A 19555-nucleotide genomic window follows, 5' to 3' on the forward strand; every position below is an offset into this window, starting at 1 on the left:
AATTAAGGTGTGATTTAAAGGATTGTATTTGTACTCATCTTTGCAGGTAGCCTAAACTTAACACAAAACAAAACAGTTGCTCTGCATTCAGCTATTTGAGAGGATAGGACATAGGAAAGTTAATTGCTGAGAAAGATCTAGCAATTAATATGTGAGCTGAACCAAGCAATGTCATGTTCTGTAGTAGTGGACTAATTCCCTTTCACCAGTGTTGTTCAGGATTATCTGCAAAGGATTTTCTGTGCCCCCCACACACCTTTTTTTTCTTTGCTTATTTATGATGTATTAAAAGGGAGGGATTGGTATTTTTTGTGTATTTTTCAGCAGAGGCTTTGCCTACAGTGAAGATTTCAACCAACAGTGGCCAATCTGGCGCAGCTTTACCTTAGCCACTTTGAACTCCTCTCCCACCCCACTAGTGTAGGCAGAACTGCAATACACCTGATTTGCACCACACCTGCTTGAAACTGGAGAAGGTGCCCTGGTGCAGATCACAACTTTTAGAGCCTTTCTGCATCTACATAGACAACAGATTTTTATTCTGACCTGTTCTTGGATTAATATACAAAATTAAATACAACACTCCAGAAGTATTTACAATAGTCTTGCTAGTAATTTAGGGAGAGATTTTCAAAGGCACGAAGGTCAGGCAGGTGTCCCAATCCCATTAAAAATCAGTAGGAGTTTGTCATCTAACTGTTTTTTTTGTCTCTGAAAATCTCCTCCTTAGTACTGAAACACACTGGTGTCTGCAGCTCTGTAAACTAACAGTCCATTGGAGAATCCATGTGGACCCACCTGCTTTTTGTCATATTAGTATTAAAAAACAAGCAAACACGCACCACCCCAGAATTTGGTATTTGAGATAAATATTTTACAAGAGATCCTGAAAAACTGCTCTGAGGCCTCACTGTGACAAATTTAGTAAAAAAGATTGTAAAAATAATAGAAAGTCACTGGCAAAATGACAATGGAGCTATCAGCATGGAGGCGATAATTCAGCCACTGACTAAAATTGAAATGGGTCAGGAAAGAATAAAGAATAAGGGCAACGAATAAGCCTGATTCATATCTGGATAAAACAAAGTATCACTTAGCACAGCTGGAAATAGACTTTGATGTAAGAATACAGAAAGTGCAAGGAGAGGTTGAAGCTCTGAAAGTTACCCTGAAGTTAGCAGTAATGGAGGGTGAAATGAGAGCTAGCTACATGGGTTTCTACCCTTTGTAATCAGGAACTATTGGTTGGCTGTCTCTTCAAAAAGTCATCCTTCCTAAGACAGGGAATGATGATAAAGGTTCCTGGGATAAAATTTTTGCTTGTAAATTATAGAACATTAAAATCCTTTCAAAAAAAGAAAATAAAATCTGAAAGATCAAACAAAACAAGTAATGTAACTATACAATAGCACTTTTTTAAAAAGGAAAAAAGGTAACTTGTAACATAGTAGGCCAATGCTCAAACTACTGAGATATCCCTCCCCACTATTGTCTTAGGCCCATCAGATTGTGTGCCTAGCATAGGTGCTCAAAGGGGGAACATAGGCAGGGGAATTTCTCCTCCCTCCAATCTCGCTCACAGTTCCTCTAGGCAATATTGAGCCACAATCTGGCCGTTAGTAGAGGTGCTTAGTCTTCAAAGCTGCCCAGGAGGGAGGGAGCAAGTATTCCGCCCATAACCATGCATACAGGACCCTTCACAGCCTCCCGCAGGTATGTGGTGTTAAGGAAGATCTGTGCACAATTTCTTCCTGGGGCTGCTCCTTATTCAGGGCTATTTATAAAAGCACACTCTATCTCCGAGTTACTGATGCCTTACTTGAAGGTGATATTCAGGTACATTAAGCAGAGCTAACCAGCCACCCTACCAGAGCTTGGAACAAAAAACCATGCAGTTAGCAAAGAGATAGAACAAGTATAACCAAACACAGATAGGCAACTCCAGATGAAGTCAATGGAAGCAGTGGGTGCTCAGCACCTCTGAAAATCAGGCCAGGTCACCCACAATTAGTAGGCCACATCCACAATCAAACATCAAATTTATGCCAGAGCCAAGAACAGAACCAGACTCTTTCCTTTGTCTTAACTACAAGACCATACTTTCTCTCTCCAGAGGCAAGACCTTGATGTTTCTAACTTGTCTGAAAAAGATGAAGGGAGGCTACCTCATGGTCAAGCAGGGGGCACATATGAATTTATGTCCCACATCACCATCATGTGTCTGATATAGTAGCATGGGTATTTGTCTCATTAACTACAGTGAAAATATATGGGGACAGATCCTTGATCCAGGCTAAATCTGGCTTTAAAGTTGCCATAGTTGGCGTAAAGCCTTTGGGGGCACAGTGGATATTTCAAGGATGAGCAGGGCCATATTCAGAGTGTGCTGGTTGTGGGAAGGAATAAATATTAGCTGGCATTCTTTGTGGGACCAGTCTAGTCAGTATAATTTAAAACAGCCCTTCGTTTGCCCTAAAGAATGCTGAGGAAATTTTTCCCCTTGTACCAGCTGCAAGAGCCGGCAACAGAAAGGTATCCTAGAGCCCCTTTTCCTAATGCTCAGTGCAGCTGAAGATCTAACTTAGGCATGCAGGTGTATGGCACTCATATGATTTGGAGGGCAGGGACACAAAGGAAGAGTATACTCCATGCTGACCTCCCAGGTCCAGTTCCCATCTGTGATAAGGTCCATTGAAGAGGAAAAGGGGTGTGGGGACCCCATCCTCTTAGAAAGGTTTCTTTTATTCACTGGATATCAACAAAGCAAAAGAATTCTACCTCAGGAGACCTCCCTCTGTTGATGGGCTGGCTACAAATATAACCACAGAGTGAGCTATGTTCTTAACTTCCAGAACAGCACAATTAGACTCCCCTCACCCCTGGGAAATAGAGAATAGTGCCCTAGCAGCCTCCTGCCCCTAAAAACTGACTTTTTTAGAGGGCCCTTTATTAGCAAAAGACATGCAGCTGCTCCAAAGCTATGCTTCCTAGACTCCTCAGAGTTGAGAAGGGAATAATCTTGTGTCCTAGCACAGCAATTAGCCTCTGTTCCCATTGTACCTTTCATTTTGGACATCTACACTATGCAAGCCATTTTATTTGAAATGACATATTTTTGAACTAACCAGTGAGTTTGACATGTATCTCACAACAAATCATGAAGGAAAACCAAGGGGTGCATTTCACAGACATTCAGAACTAACTTTTCTCAACTCCTAGTATTTATGAAACTTTTGAAATCACCTTTTCAAAAATGCAAGCTACAGCCCTGACTATAAATTAATTATTTTTCACACGATGCATAAGAGTACAAGGGATATGATTCTCCTCTCACTTCCATCTACTTTACACCAGTGTAGTTGATTTCAGTGGAGCTTCTCCTGATTTATCACAGCATGAAATCATAATCAGGCCCAAGTTGTACAAAAAAAGGTGTCTTGGAGGGTAAAAAACATATGGGTTTCAACCTACATCTCTATGTCCTTTTTTCCAAATGTTTATACATCTGCCATTTTTCCCTCTACAACTTTGATTTACCCTAGGGATCCACCCCACTTTTTCTGCTTTCTCACTATGACAAGGAAAGAATGCAGAAACCCAAGAGATGGGCCCATTAAAGGCTTAATTTAATAAAATATGTTAATTGTATGAAAACCCCTATAGAGTTATATGTAACAGCTCAAGGGGAAAATAGGCAAGGAGAACCCAACTGCAGAATTTGCTTCTTCCAATTGTGTCACTCTCAGAGAGAAAAGACTTGGATATTTTTACCTTATGGTGATACTTTTGGCCAAGTTTTCTCTGGAACTAGGAGGAACAGCAGAGATTACAACTAACTGTTGGACTCCATTTTGAATGAGACAGGAGGCTACTATTTATATCTTTATCTAGCACCATCTAATGTTAGAAATGCAGTATTTCAAGGGAGGCTATCCACTGAAACTACATGGAGACCTGGCAGTTGCTGAGAGGTTAGAAATAATGAGGGATAGAGCCAAGGTCTCCAGCTCTAGGCACTTGCTGTGTAGCCTGGAATTTGACCTCAGTTCAACAGCCTTGCTCCAGATGTAGGAGTTTATTACAGTTTAGGAATCATCTTCAGTAGGTGCTGAGGGTGGAATTCATGGGGGAACTTATATGTGTACCTGCCACTTTAGGCACTACTGTTATTTACAAAACCTCTGTTCAGCTCCGCCTAACCCTGTCAGTACATACATTTCCACTGCTAAAGTGCCCAAGGTTCTCAGTTGTGGTGGCTGGGCACGCTCAATGCTGCCTAAGTCCTGACAGTGCCCAGCAGCTAGAGCTCTAACCCATGTCTAGGGCCCAGTGGGATTCACAAATAATGAATTTCCCTGTATAGTTTACTTTCAAGGCCCAACGTGGTACATGTACTCAGAACACATCTAAACTCTCACAAACTGGCCGGGGAGGAACTTGTATCCTTCTTCTAACATTTAATGCTGTGGTCAGTGCTCTAACCCAGAACATAGAAGATCTAGGTTCAATTCCCCACTCTTTCTGATACAGAGCAGGGGAACTGAATCCTGGGTCTTCCATTAATGTGCCTTAACCACTGACCTAATAAGTCACTCTCTCACACTTTTTCTCTGGCCCATTACATATTTTATTATTTATACAGATTAGAACAGCTTCAACAGAAGAGCCTACTCCAATAATTCTCCATAGCTCTGTGGCTAAGATACCATCCTGGGGTATAAGAGACTGAAGTTCAACTCCCTGTACCCCAGCAAGGGGGAATCAAACTCAGGTCTTCTGCATGCTGGGCAAAGGTGAGAAGTCAGGATTTAGGTCTGTTTAGACTTCAGCTCACAGTTGCTAATCTTCTTGCTCTTAGAGGATTTTATGAATGGGTGACTATTTCACATGACTTGTTACAGGAACTTTGTAAAAGCAATTAATGTATTGTTGCTCCTTCTTTGATCCGAGTCAAATTTCAGGGCCCTGGCGATGTAGATAGAAATTGGTGATAGTCAGGTATTTCTCTGATGCAGTTTTGTTTATTTACAAAGCATGTACCCTGTGTCTCTGACAGCAGAAGGAATCAAATAGCACAAAAGGCTTCTTTTGCTCACAGCACCAAGAACACTCTTTTCAACCTTTACACCAACCCAAAAACCTCTCTCCAAGTTTATTCCAGGTTCAGACACCATGCAGTAAGCTGATCCTTGAGGCTGTCCATTTCCCCCCTCTGGTTTTCTGTGTTCTGCCCTCTCTCTTTCTCACACACACACATACACACTCATCCCTACTAAAAAATATTCAACAAAATCTCCTGGGTGTCTGTTCACCTATTCTCTTTCTCTAAGGTTGGGACCTATCCGTACAGTTATGTTGACTGAAGAGTGAGTTCATACCTCTCAATGAGGTCTTAACTCAACCCATAACAAGGTTTCACTCAGCTCATAACAGCATTGTAATGGACCAGCTGGTGGCTCATTACTCTGGGAACCGTTCCACCACTCTGGTTGAGTTAAAGGGAAAGGATTTACCCAGAATTGTCCATTTCAACATGCGCTAGCACAGAGCTCCATAATCTCGAGAGTGCAGGAGAGCAAGGAATATCCTGACATCAGAGGGGTCCTGGCTCTAGAGTCAATCTGGGGCTATGCAAGAGCAGGTCAAGTCCCCGGCAGCAGCAGCCCAGAATCTGGCTATGGAGGGAAGGCTAAGTAGCAATCAGTTTGAAAGCTAAGACTGAGATCTGGCAAAGATGAACCCTGCTGCTGGTAGGGGACAGCAGTAACCACAGCAGGAGAGAACAGGTCTACAGTCATGAAGATGGTGTGGAGCAGCTTCAATGAGACATGGTTTTTCCTTATATCCTGCCTCTAGGGGCTGCATTAGGAAGTTTTGTTTTGATCACCCTGCTCATTATGTTTTTAAGTATTGTTCCTAAAGTATTTACACTATTTAGTTTCTGGCAGCCCCAGTAAAGGAATTCTCTGTTACTTGTTGCTTGTGAGTATTTATGGGAACCTACTGAGGGCTATTGTCTGTAGAGCCTAATGCTTGGAGTGCCTAGTGCCTTCTCCAAGCTTGTGGTATGCAGAACACTACCAGACATCAGAGGGACCAGTGTGCTGGAACACTCACACCACCACCTTGCACTGGGGTCAGAGACAGAATGTTTATGGGAATGTAAAATCCCTAGTATTTTATACTTTACAAAAATGGCTATTGTCTGCACTTACTGTGTTCACTGTTTCCATGAGTCCACAACATAGGACTCCTGCTCTACGCCCATAATGTGACAATCACTTCAGCCCTTTCACCCTCTCCATCATCCTCAAATCCTCATGTTACCATCTCCATCCTTCCAGTAGAACAGCATTGCATGATCACATACTATTTTTTTCCACAGGATCTCTGCCTCCTTCAGTGCACAGGATGGGCCTGCTTTGGGGATGGAGCAGGGTTGTGTAGTGAAGGAGGCTGTTGCCTGTAGAAACTAATCAGCCCTAATACCTGCCTCTCTCATTTTCCTAGAGTGAGTCTTGCCAAAAGGGTGCTCCCTGCTACCCCTCAACCTTGGCCTGGCAGACCTTATCATTGGGCCTCTGCCCTATGAGCCTCCCTAGACCACTCCCATGCACCATCTGAACCAGCTGCGAGATATGTAGCTGGTCTCTCTCCAAACTGCACCCAGGAAACAGCTGTACATGCTCATGCGCCCCACCCTTAATTTCTTCACCATCATGTCCTGTCCTGACACCAAGTGGCAGGCCTTCTTACACCCAAAGAGGGTGAGGGACCCCAGTGGGCCAGTCCATATTCCATCGTGGTCCCATGGCCCACAGGGAGATTAGTTGGTGGCTCCTTCGCAGAGCCATGAGCACATGTACCTGGCACAGTTCACAATCTCCCCTGACATCTGCTCTTTTTGTGAAGAGAGGGAGATCCTGGTGCACATTTACATGAAGTGTGCCAGGCTTCTGCCCCTCTTTTGGCTCCTCCAGAACTCTTCCTTAAGTTCTGGCTGCACTTTTCCCCCACCTCCTGATTTATCCCACCAAGTTGTGCAATCTCCTTGTCAACTTCCTCCAGGCACTGGACAAGGTGGCTGTCCAGCATACTAGGAGGGGAAAGTTAGTGTGTGTGTGTGTGGTGGGGGGGGGGATGCGTGCTCTGCGATTGTGGGGCCTATTTCCACTCTTCCCTCAAGTCACGTCTCGTGGATATGATAGAGGTCTATAAAATCATGACTGGTGTGGAGAAGGTAAATAAGGAAGTGTTATTTACTCTTTCTCATAACACAAGAACTAGGAGCCACCAAATGAAGTTAATAGGCAGCAGATTTAAAACAAACAAAAGGAAGTATTTTTTCACACAATGCAGTCAACCTGTGGAATTGTTTGCCAGAAGATGTTGTGAAGGGCAAGACTATAACAGAGTTCAAAAAAGAATTAGATCATAACAGGGTTCATGACCTGTCCCTCTTCCTGGGGCCTACTTGCCCTCTGCAATAAGGCTCGGAAAGGCCTCAGGATTGTGCAACACCCGTGTATTTACTTATTGTTGTCCCACCACCAGTGTCCATCTATATATAAGCTTTACAAGTTTGGTTACCTCCCTTACAGGCAGAGTCAGCCTTCAGCTAGGAGGCCTCTAACCCCCTTCCCTGACTGACTTCTCCCATGCTTTCCCCTTCCTTCTAGCTCCCCTCAGCCTTTTTAACCCTTGACTTGACAGGCCAGTAGGGGTTGCCAATCCTCAGGCTGGCATCAGGCCTTTTCCATCAGCCCCAATCTGCTTTCCTTGATTGGAGCTGACTGGGCAGGGGCTAATTAGGTGCTTCTGCACCAGCACCCTGCTACATAGATAAATTAATGGAGGATAGGTCCATCAATGGCTATTAGCTAGGATGGGCAGGGATGGTGTCCCGAGCCTCTGTTTACCAGGAGCTGGGAATGGGCAACAGGTGATGGATCACTTGATGATTACCTGTTCTATTCATTCCCTCTGGGGCACCTGGCATTGGCAACTGTCAGAAGACAGGATGCTGGGCTAGATGGACCTTTGGTCTGACCCAGTATGGCCATTCTTATGTTGTCTGGGCAGAGTTCCTCTGGGCTGTGTCCACTAGCTCCCTGGACACCTTTGAAGAGCAGTGGGTGCTCTCTGAGGTTCTCTGCTCGGTGTCCCCTTCTGGATCCCTGATTTTGAACCCGTGACACCCACTTCCATCCCTGTTTTTTTCATTAGTTGTCCCTGCAATTATTTGGTGCCTGGGTCTGGTGGCTCCTCTCCGTAGTTTGGGGGAAGGGGCTTTTAAATATAGCCAGGCCCACACTTGCCCATCCCCAGTGCTTCAATAGGTGACTTTACCATCAAACCATCATTTATCTTCCCTAGCTCCTTGGCTACATACCTTCTGATTTCTGCAGCAAACGAGGGCCCTTATTCCAGTCTCCTCCCACCCACCCAGATTCTCATCCAATCTCAGTCTTCACACACACTGGCTTCCACACTCTCAGTATTTCAGCCTCCAACTCCTTGTCCCAGTCTACTTCCTCCTTCCTTCCACCACTTTTCTCCAGATCCAGCTTTTGTCTTCTTGCCTGTCTGCATTGCAGTCAGACCGTTCTTCCTCCATACTACCTCGGTGCTAGCATGGGGAGCACTGAGGTCTGGTGCCACAGTATCCCCTGACAGTTGAGAAAAGCAATTGAAGGGAAAATCCTGCTCAACTTCTGCATCCCAGGTTTGGACCATGCTCTGTGCAGATGGATTTTTTGATAAATTAGCAGCCAAACTGTAAGAAGTCTCCAATGAACATTTGCAAACTGAGATTTTTCAAAAGTTTATAATTTAGCCAGACTTTAATATGGTTGGCAAAAGGCACTTCTCTGTCATCTGGGTAACCTCCGCCCCTAACAAATTTCAAGCCCTCCAAAGCCTAGAGGCACTAGAGTTATAATAATAAATGGAGATATACCTATCTCATAGAACTTGACGGGACCCTGAAAGGTCATTGACTCCACCCCCCTGCCTTCACTAGCAGGACCAAGTACTGATTTTGCCCTAGATCCCTAAATGTCCCCCTCCAGGATTAAGCTCACAACCCTGTGTGTCACAAGGCAATGCTCAAACCACTGAGCTATCCCTCTCTCAGTAAAATGATTGTAAGAAATTGTTTGTTTTTTAAACATGGGCAAAACAACATATTTTCCCAAACTTGTTCTCGGAAACATCTGAACTATTTTTAGTTGAAACTTTTCAAATCAATCAGCCTAAGCCAGACATCCGCCATGGACATTTTTTGCCCAAATGATTAAAGCAGGGCAGAGTTCTCAGCAATTGAAAATGTTGTCTTATAATTGGAAGAGTTGAGTAACCGTAACTCTACTTGGCACTATGAATTCCACCTAAAATATACACACCTGGCACACGAGGGGTGCAATACTAAAACAATAATTCTATGCAAAATGTCTAGGATTAGTTAGTGATCTCAGGGCTGCCCAGAGGATTCAGGGGGCCTGGGGCAAAGCAATTTCGGGGGCCCCTTCCATAAAAAAAAGTTGCAATACTATAGAATACTGTATTCTCATGGGGGCCCCTGCAGGGCCTGGGGCAAATTGCCCCACTTGCCCCCCCGTCTGGGCAGCCCTGAGTGAGCTACCCTTGCACATGTGCTTAGGGACATCCAGCGTGGTGCAACTCTACAATGCCCCATATGCAAGGCTCTGTGAAAGTTGCAATCTGTAGTTTCTCCTATTTCTCTCAATACATTTTGCAGAGAAATTTTATAAATGGGGAGATTTTAACGGCTATACTCTTGCAAATCTGTAGTGAGTCGTGTTGTTTGGTGTATTTCCTAAAGCCCCAAGCTCCTGAATAGATGAGACTGCATGAGACTCTCATGTTAAAAAAAAAAGTAGCCCACGTTTGCAGACAAAAAGTTGAAACTGTGGCAAGTACAACGTAAAGTGAGGAAAGTCTCAGAAACCAGAAAGCAAACCACCCCCATCTCTCCCCCCCAAAATCATTACTTTTATAAAATCTCGTGGTTTTTAAGCCAATTGTGATATTTTGTGACATGACACCTGATTTTTAATGTTTACAGTTGTCAATACTGCATTTGTAATGGGAAGTGCCTAGTTCCCCTTGTCTCCCACAGAGAATCAAATTCTCAAAGGTATGTAGATGCCTAACTCCCACTGAAATTGGTCTTGTTCTAATTTTGCAAGGTGCATATGTAATTTTTTTAAATCAATATTAACTCTTTTTACAGTATATCATGTTATGTGCTAACATTGTGTGATAACCTAGGGACAGACTGCATTGAGGATGGAATGAAAAATTTCTGCCAACACTTCTGCATATGAGTAACTTTACTTATGGGATTAATTCCATTGACATCATTGGGATTGCTCATGGGAGTAAGTGTTGGATGACAATTAAGAACTATTGATCTGATCCTGCCATCTGGGATTAAAATCAACCTATTAATGTTATTTCACCATAATTCTTTGTATTGATAGAGAGAATAATGGCTCAAAGCCAAGCGAGATAAAAACTGCCATTGTTAGCATCTCTACAGAACGGAGCTTGATGGAGAAACTGGGGAATTGCCTTGGCAATACAAAGCATTGGAAGTTCTTTACTTTTGTGTTTTTGTACAGACCTACTTGATAACATATATAAAGAGTCATGTTCATAGGCATAGCCTGCTGCAAACACAGACCCAGGTCTGAACCACATCCTCCAAAAGCTTCAGGCTTAACTGAAAACAGCTTAAGAAGTATTCCTGTCTCCAGCACTCAGATACCTAACTCTCAATGGGGTCCAATCCCCAAATAAATCCATTTTACCCTGTATAAGCTTTATAAATAAGAGATACGAATTCTTTGTATTGATAGAGAGAATAATGGCTCTATTTTACCCTGTATAAGCTTTATACAGGGTAAACTCATAAATTGTTTGCCCTCTATAGCACTGATAGAGAGATATGCACAGCTGTTTGCCTCCCTCCCCCCCACACCAGGTATTAATACATACTCTGGGTTAATAAATAAGTGATTTTATTAAATACAAAAAGTAGGATTTAAGTGGTTCCAAGTAATAACAGACAGAACAAAGTGAATTACAAAGCAAAATAAAATAAAATATGCAAGTCTATGCCTAACACAGTAAGAAACTAAATGCAGGTAAATCTCACCCTCAGAGATGTTCCAATAAGCCTCTTTTACAGACTAGATTTCTTCCTACTCTGGGTCCAGCAATCACTCACACACCTGTAGCTACTGTCCTTTGTTCCAGTTTCTTTCAGGCATCTCCTTTCGTGTCAGCTGAAGACAAAATGGAGGGGTTTCCAGGGGCTTAAATAGACTTTCTTTTGTGCATGGAAACCCCTTCCCCTCTCCTATGCAGAATCCAGCTCCAAGATGGAGTTTTGGAGTCACATGGGCAAGTCACATGTCCATGCATGACTCAGTTCCTTACAGGACATGCCACACTCCCAGGAAAGCTCAGATGTGGATTGGCATCTCTCAAAGTTCATTGTTAGCTTAAGTGTTTCTTGACTGGGCACTTACTGAGAATAGTCTTTTCTCAGGAAGCTGACCAACTGCTTCTCTGAGGCTACTTAAAATCAAACAAGTACATAGCCAATATTCATAACTTTGAATAAAAAATATACATGCATACAAATAGGATGAATATATCCAGTAGATCATAACCTTTGCAGAGATATGTTACATGGCATATCTAGCATAAAACATATTCCAGTTATGTCATATTTACACTCATAAGCATATTTCTATAAAGCATTATGGGGTGCAACGTCACAGGGGCCTCATCCAGAGCCTATTGAAATCAGTCAGCAGAAGTCACTCATGAAATAAACAAGTGCACATGGAAAGAGAAAGCTAAGTTTTCATGCTCAAATACTCACAGAAAACACATTTAAAATATCCATTCCAGGAGGATTTCTACTAGAATACTGATTGGAAGACTTACATTCCTCCGATCAGGGAATACAAACAATACCATGTGAAATATATATGAACAGAAAACAGCCATGCTCGACAATAACATATCCTAGAGCTGTGGCCACCCTTCCAAGAGCAAGAGGGGAAAACAAACAAACAAGGAGTCATAGGCTATTCCTTCTCCCACTGGATTATGCGACTCCGGAACCTGATGTTGTGGGGAAATGCACCATACATCCAGTATACTGCATCCAGAAGGAGGGGGAGAAGGGAGGAGACCAGTGATAGCTAAACCAACTATTAGTAGGATTATCCGACAGGTGTTTGTTCTTACCCAGCTGAGTGTTATTTAGTCTTGACTCAGTGAGCTTGAAATGCTTTAGATACACCTCAGGGAGTCAAGCTTCCTGCTGTTCAAATGACAGTGACTCAGTAAATGGGTTCCTTATATATGTGCCAGCATACGCTGCTTCTGCCTGCATGATTACACCTTAACCCTGACAAAAACCAGACGAGTTCCCATTAGGCAGAGAAAGATTGCCTGCAGTTCATATGCCTGAGTGCCTATATAACTATGCAGGCTCCATCATGAAAATATGACCTGTATCAGTCCCTTTTATTACAGACATGTTAGGCACAAAATGCTCTTTTATGTTGCTTTGCAGTTAATGGAAGAGATGAACAATCCAAGTACTTAAAAACACTTGAAGCTAATTGGGTTACCCCATCCAGCTAATAGCCAAAAAATTTTAAGTTGAAAATAACTATTGAATGTTATCTCAGAAGCATTCAGTGCCACAGCCAAAGCATGATGAGGAGCAGAAGAAAATCACAGAAATCGTGTTTATATAGTGATTTATTTTAAGAGATGCGCTGAAGCTTTGAGGGGAGTCTGAATTTCCCCATGTTTGAAGATGTCCACATTCAGTGTTCTTGTTCAGTCTGCATAGCGGTAGGCCCAAACGATGAAATATGGATCCAGGTCCATCCTTTCTCAAAGTTCTGGTAGGCTTGAAGACCGTATTCTGGCTTGAATCCATCTCTAATTGCCATTAATCAGTTATCCCATTGTAAAGTACTTGTCACACATTTCAAAGTGATGTTGCAAGAAAAACAGTGCTGTTAATAGTAAAGGTGTCACCATACAGAACATATGCAGTTTAAGTCCCAAAAAGCTCCCCTTCACTTCTATGAGAGGGTGTGGGAGCACAGGCCTGTGATCTAGGTTGTAGGGTTTCTGTGGGATAGAGGCCCCAAGGGTCCTGCAGGGGTGGGCCAAGCTGAGAAGAGGAGAGAGCTCAACCACACTCTGCATCACATCATTTCTCTTCATACACATTCCAAGCCCATGGGCAGCACAGGCCAAAGCTGAGAGAGACAGCATTCACTTGAATAGGCTCTCCCCCCTTGCTTGCTGGGGGAAATAATAATAATGCTGATGTTGCTAACAGGGTAGAAACTATGAGACAAGTGATATATAGTGCAGGCTTGACTGTAAGTGTAGCCTAAGAGAAGTATATAGAGGTAGCATTACTGGGCTTGATTTTGAAAAGCCTAGTCGTTCAAACTGTCCTATTGACTTCAGTGGTTCTATTTGCACAAGGATTACACACATGGGTAAAAGTTTTCAGGACTGGGGTCACAATGTGGAGCTGTATCACTTCTAAAAGTAGTGTCAATTTTTGTTTCATTTCTGATATAATAGACACTATGAAGTTGTATTAGCACCACAAATGATCATGTAACAAGAAAATGTTCTACACATACATTAGAAGCAAGGGGAAGACCAAGTACAGGGTAGGTATGTTATACAATGGGGGTTGGGATGGGGGAAACAATAACAAAATGTGTGGAGATGGCAGAAGTACTAACTAACCTTTTTCTTTCATTTTTCACCAAAAAGTTTAGTAGTGATTGGGCATCCAACATAGTGACCTCCAGTGAAAATGAGGTAGGATCTGATACTAAAATAGGAAAAGAACACATTAAAAATTATTTAGACAAGTGAGATGTCTTCAAGTCACCACAGCCTGATGAAATAATCCTAGAACACTCAAGGAGCTGACTGAGGAGATATCTGAGCCATTAACGATTATCTTTGAAAAGTCATGGAATATGGGAGTGTCAAGGCTGATTCCGCACTCTGGCACTTTGAATGCAGAAGGTGGGGGCCCACAAGGATTTTAAAAATTAATACTGGCCACTCCAGGCTTGTTTTAAACCCCCAAGGTAACAGCTTTTCTCTGACCTTGGCGTGGTAAACGCTGCCACCACCCAAATGAAAAACTGCCTCTTACAACTCCTGGAAAAACTCACTTGGGAAGTTTTCCCTGAGGCCCTTTGGCTTTTCCACCCCTCCCTCGGGGAAGCCAAGAAAGAAAACAAACAAAAGGGAAACCCAGCTGTTACCACCAGCTAATTGAAAAACATATGCACAGACCTTTTAAGACAAAAAACCAATCAGGTTCTTAAAAAAGATAAATGTTATTGAAAACAAAAAGAAAGAAAATACACTTGGAACTTAAGCTTTTGCTAGATTTTAAAAGAGCAATTCCAAAAATTAAGCACCCAAAATAGCTTTCTTGGGGGGTTCAGCTTAAAGGTTACATGCAAATAAAAGCATTTGGGGTTAGCACAGAGGAGTCCACAAACCTTACAGAAAATAACAGAAATAAACCTAATCACATCTATTTAAACATTCCCTGTCCCAATGAATATTTCTAGGTATGGACGATGAATTTTCACACCTGGTCCAAACTTTACACAGTATTCCAGCTGCCCATCTCTTCAGCCCAGAGAGAACAGAAAGACAAAGGGAAAGCTTTTTCCCCCCATTTAAAAAAGTTCTAGCCTTCCTATTGGCTCTTTTGGTGCCCACTCCCTTTTCTTTACCTGGGGGACTTTTTAACCCTTTACAGGTAAAGCAAGCAACCACCAAGAGGGACTTTATAGCTAACTGGGTCCATAAAAGGGAGCTCTGCCCCCACTTCATTTATCACAGGGAGAGATTCCAGAAGACTGGAAAAGGCCAATCTATAAAAAGGAGAATAAGCAAAATCTGGAGAATTATGGACCAGTCAGCTTAACTTCAGTACCCAGAAAGATAATGAAGCAAATAATTAAGCAATGAGTTTGCAAACACCTGGAATATAATAAGGTGATAAGTAATAGTAAGCATAGATTTGTCAAGAACAAATCATGTCAAACTAACTAATACCTTTCTTTAACCAGCCTCGTGGATGGCGGGGAAGCAGTAGATGAGATAGATCTTGACTTTAGTAAGGCTTTTGATACTGTCTCACATGACCTTCTCATAAACAAACTAAGGAAATACAGCCTAGACAGAGCTATTATGAAGTGAGTGCATAACTGGTTGGAAAACTGTTCCAGACACTGCTTATCTGTGGTTCACAGTCAAGCTGGAAGGGCATATTGAGTGGGATCCGTAAGGATCAGTTCTGAGTCTGGTTCTGTTCAATATCTTCATCAGTGATTTAGATAATGGCATGATAGTACACTTATAAAGTTTGTGGACGATACCAAGCTGGGAGGAGTTGCAAGTGCTTTGGAGGATAGGATTAAAATTCAAAATGATCTGGACAAACTGGAGAAATGGTCTGAAGTAAATAGGATGAAATTCAGTAAGGATAAATGCAAAGTACTCCACTTAGGAAGGAACAATCAGTTGCACATACAAAATGGGAAATGACTGCCTAGGAAGTACTGCGGAAAGGGCTCTGGGGGTCATAGTGGATCACAAGCTAAATGAGTCAGCAGTGTTACACTGCTGCAAACAAAAGCAAACATCATTCTGCGATGTATTAACAGGAGTGTTGTAAGCAAGACACGAGAAGTAATTCTTCCTCACTAGTCTGTGCTGAAATAGCCTCAACTGGAGTATTGATGCCAGTTCTATGTGACACATTTCAGGAAAGACGTAAACAAATTGGAGAAAGCCCAGAGAAGAGCAACAAGAATGATTATGGGTCTACAAAATGTGACCTATGAGGGAAGACTGAAAAAATTAGGTTTGTTTAGTCTGGAGAAGAGAAGACTGAGAGGGGACATAAGTTTTCAAGTACATAAAAAGTTGTTACCAGGAAGGGGGATTTTTTTTTCTCTTAACCTCTAAGGATAAGACAAGAAGCAATGGGCTTAAATTGTAGCAAGGGAGATTTAGGTTGGACGTTAGGAAAAACTTTCTGTCAGGGTAGGTAAGCACTGGAATGAATTGCCTAGGGAGATTGTGGAATCTCCACCATTAGATGTTTTCAAGACCAAGTTAGACAATCACCAGTCAAGGATGGTCTATATAATACTTAGCCCTGCCTTGAGTGGAGGGGACTGGACTAGAACACCTCTTGAGGTCTCTTTCAGTCCTATGATTCTATGTCAATGAGAAAGTTTGGAAGATAATTTCTCAGCCTGAGGGTGAGCCACAGTGCACACAAAATACACAAAATCAAAGGTCAACCATGGGCGGTGTTGGCCATCCTAGTCACTTGAGTTGAATCCAACAGTCAAAATCTGTAGTGAATTGAAAAAACAATAATAATAAAAAAAACAGAGAGAACAGAGAACAACTTAAACAGCCTATTGTAGACACGTGGAAGCTTTTTCCCACAAATGCAAAGACTTCAGTCTGTACAAAAGTTAGTGGTCAGTATAAAGGGCCATATTCTCAAAAGTGACATCCATCTGCCAAATTCTGTATATGCCTGTTTGCACGAACAAAACCAAATTTACACATGTAACTCAAGTAATTGATTAGTACATGCAGAATTTGCACACACAACAGTTGTTAGCAATTTTGGAGGCCACATTTGAAAATCTGCTTCCCACAGAACTGAATAGAATTATGGAAAAGAAATCCCAGTATTTTTTGTTTGTCTTTTTGTTTGTTTGTTTTATTTGTCAATGTGTTTGTACATGGTAAACTTTTGTGGATGACTGGCCGGCCCAACTGCTTTTCTAAACCATTAATAACTTGATTTGTAGGCCTAATTCTGATCTCACATTAATTTTATCCCAGTATAGCAACAAGCCAGATTCTCAGCTGGAGCAAGTGTAGCTCCACTGAAATTGATGGATCTAAGCTGATTTACACCAGCTGAAGATCCATGCCCAGCTTTCCACAAAGGCATTTAGGCTCCTAAACCCCAGACATAGGCACTTAAGTCCTAGTTTTAGGCTTTACTGTGATTCACAAAACCCCCGCTCGGCTGCCACCTAACTCTGTAGGCACCTACATTTACATATCTCATCCGGAAGGCATGCTCAGAGGCTGTCTACTGGTTCAGGTCCAGTTCAAGATCTGCTGCTGCCACTGTCACCACCGACCTTATAACTCTTAGTCCAGTGGTTAGAGGACTCACCTGGGATGTGGGAGACTAGGTTCAATTCTTCTCCTCCTCTTCATGGGGAGAAAGGATTTGAAGAGAGATTTATGACTGCTCAGGAGTGCTCTAACCATTGAGCTATGTGATATTCTGGTGTGGGACTCCCTCAAATTCTACTGTTGAAGCTGTTCCATTTTGGATATATAATTAAATACTCATCGGAGTAGGGAGATTGGACTCTGGCTGTCCCACCCCCCCCCAGATGGGTGCCCTAATCACCAGGCTACAGAATCACTCTCTCCTCTCCACCCCCTTTCTTTGGCCCAATGACTCTCCCACATTCCAGATGAGTGCTTCAACCACGGAGCTAAAAGTTATAAGGTGAGCATTCCCCTCCTGTTTTGTGAAGTGAAGCAAGTGCCTAACTCATTCTTATAAGAAATTACTTAGGCACCTAACCCACTTGACCCCAGGAGAGGGGTTCCTGATTGTGGATCACTAGCAGAGATAGACTATCCAGAGATAGACTAGCAGGATGACCTCCCAGGGTGTATTCCCTGGATAATTATTCCCTGACTTCATGTTGACTTTACATCCTCATGTGGACTTTGCATGTAAATAGGGCTTCCATTGTGTTGGCTTACAATGCTTAATTTACATGTGAACCGAGGAAGACAGGTGAATAGATATCCTTTGGCAGAAACCTGTTTGTCAACCGTGCCTTGGACACAGACTTTAAAACGTATTTTCAGTATATATATATACACACACAACACCTTAAATATCATCTGTACACATTTCCTAAGTCCTTTTGTGGATCCAGGCCATTCACTGACTTCAATGGCTGTTTTTCTAATTTACACTGGTGGAAGTAAGATCAGAATGAGGCACAGTGCTAGAGTGACCAGAAGCCCCATTATTAAACGGACAGTCTCATATTTAAGCCCTCCTGCAGGTGTCCTGACTTTTTCTTAAAAATGGGCAAATTGTCCCATATTTTCTGTCTCCTCTGCATCAGTACTGGTGGGTCCTGCTGCTGGCCAGATCCCTGCTTGCCAGCCACCTGCCCACCAGCGGTGAGTGCCGAGGTCCAGTGGCTGACAATGGGGGTGGGGGTGTAAGGCTGGTGGCAGGACGAAGATGCAGTGCGTGGGGCCAGCCATTCCCCCTGCTGGTCCATCAGCACAGCCCCTGCTGCATGCCAGCTCTTGGCCAGCAGGGCCCTGGGCCCAGTCCCGTTTCCGGCCAGCACTGGCTGTGTGCTGCGAGCTGCAGTGACTGGTGAGTGCGGGCAGACACCAGGTGGCAGTCTGTTACGTGTTGCCTCGGCTGCCCATTCATCAGCCCTCTACAAGCTCCCCCTTGCAGTGTCCTCTCCCTGCTTTGCCCACCCCTCAGCCCCGCTGCTCCTCCATATCCCTCCTGGTGGGACATGTCCCGCTCCCAGCATTGTGCGGAAAACCAACCCCTGGTCGGAGCACTCAGCTCACCAACAGCCTGCCCGGCAGGCTCCTTCCTTCCTCCACTGCCTCTGGCTAGGCTGGCACCCCAGGAAAGCTCAAGACCCTTTGGCTTGGGGTGCTGGCCATGAGGAGCCAAGCCCTGCATGTGCCAAAGCCCTGCACAGTGCTGGCATGGGGAAGCCTCTCTGCCCCTCACCTAAGCTCTGGAGTGGCAGGGAGAAGCAATTTCCAGCCTGTTCATACCCCGAACCTGCAGGCACCACAGCAGCCCCCGGGGCAGGAACTTAGCATCCTCTTCAGACCCCCGGGTCATGTCCCCAGGGAGTGCAGGGCTGCTCTATTCCCCTAGGTACCCTCCCCTGCTGAGCCACCTTTCTGGCCAAGTTTGGTGAAGTCCCTGCAGTCAGGTTCCCTGGGCCCTTGTGCACAATGCATCCTTAGGTCTTAACCCCTTCCTGCCCATGCTGTAGCAGGAGGGACAGGAAATGGGACTGGGCATGGGGCCCTGCTGGCCAAGAGCTGGAAGTATTTCTTCACACAACACACAGTCAACCTGCTGAACCCCTTGCCAGAGGATGTTGTGAAGGCCAAGACCATAACAGGGTTCAAAAAATAACTAGATAATTTAATGGAGGACAGGTCCATCAATGGCTATTAGCCAGGATGGGCAGGAACGGTGTCCCTAGCCTCTGTTTGCCAGAAGCTGGGAATAAGCAACAGGGGATGGATCACTTGATGATTACCTGTTCTGTTCATTCCCTCTGGGTTACCTGGCACTGGCCGCTGTCAGAAGACAGGA

General features: G+C 43.6%; 1 long non-coding RNA gene across 1 annotated transcript in view; it reads right to left on the bottom strand.

Annotated features, from left to right (window-relative positions):
- Positions 1-3879, bottom strand: part of LOC123376355 — a 131676-nt gene extending 127797 nt beyond the window's left edge. The window contains exon 1 of the long non-coding RNA XR_006581758.1: positions 3772-3879. This is a non-coding gene — a long non-coding RNA (uncharacterized LOC123376355). The remainder of the gene's footprint in view (positions 1-3771) is intronic.
- Between the last annotated feature and the right edge of the window lie 15676 nt (positions 3880-19555).

Source organism: Mauremys mutica, chromosome 8 (assembly GCF_020497125.1).
Source record: "Mauremys mutica isolate MM-2020 ecotype Southern chromosome 8, ASM2049712v1, whole genome shotgun sequence".
Taxonomy (NCBI): domain Eukaryota; kingdom Metazoa; phylum Chordata; order Testudines; family Geoemydidae; genus Mauremys; species Mauremys mutica.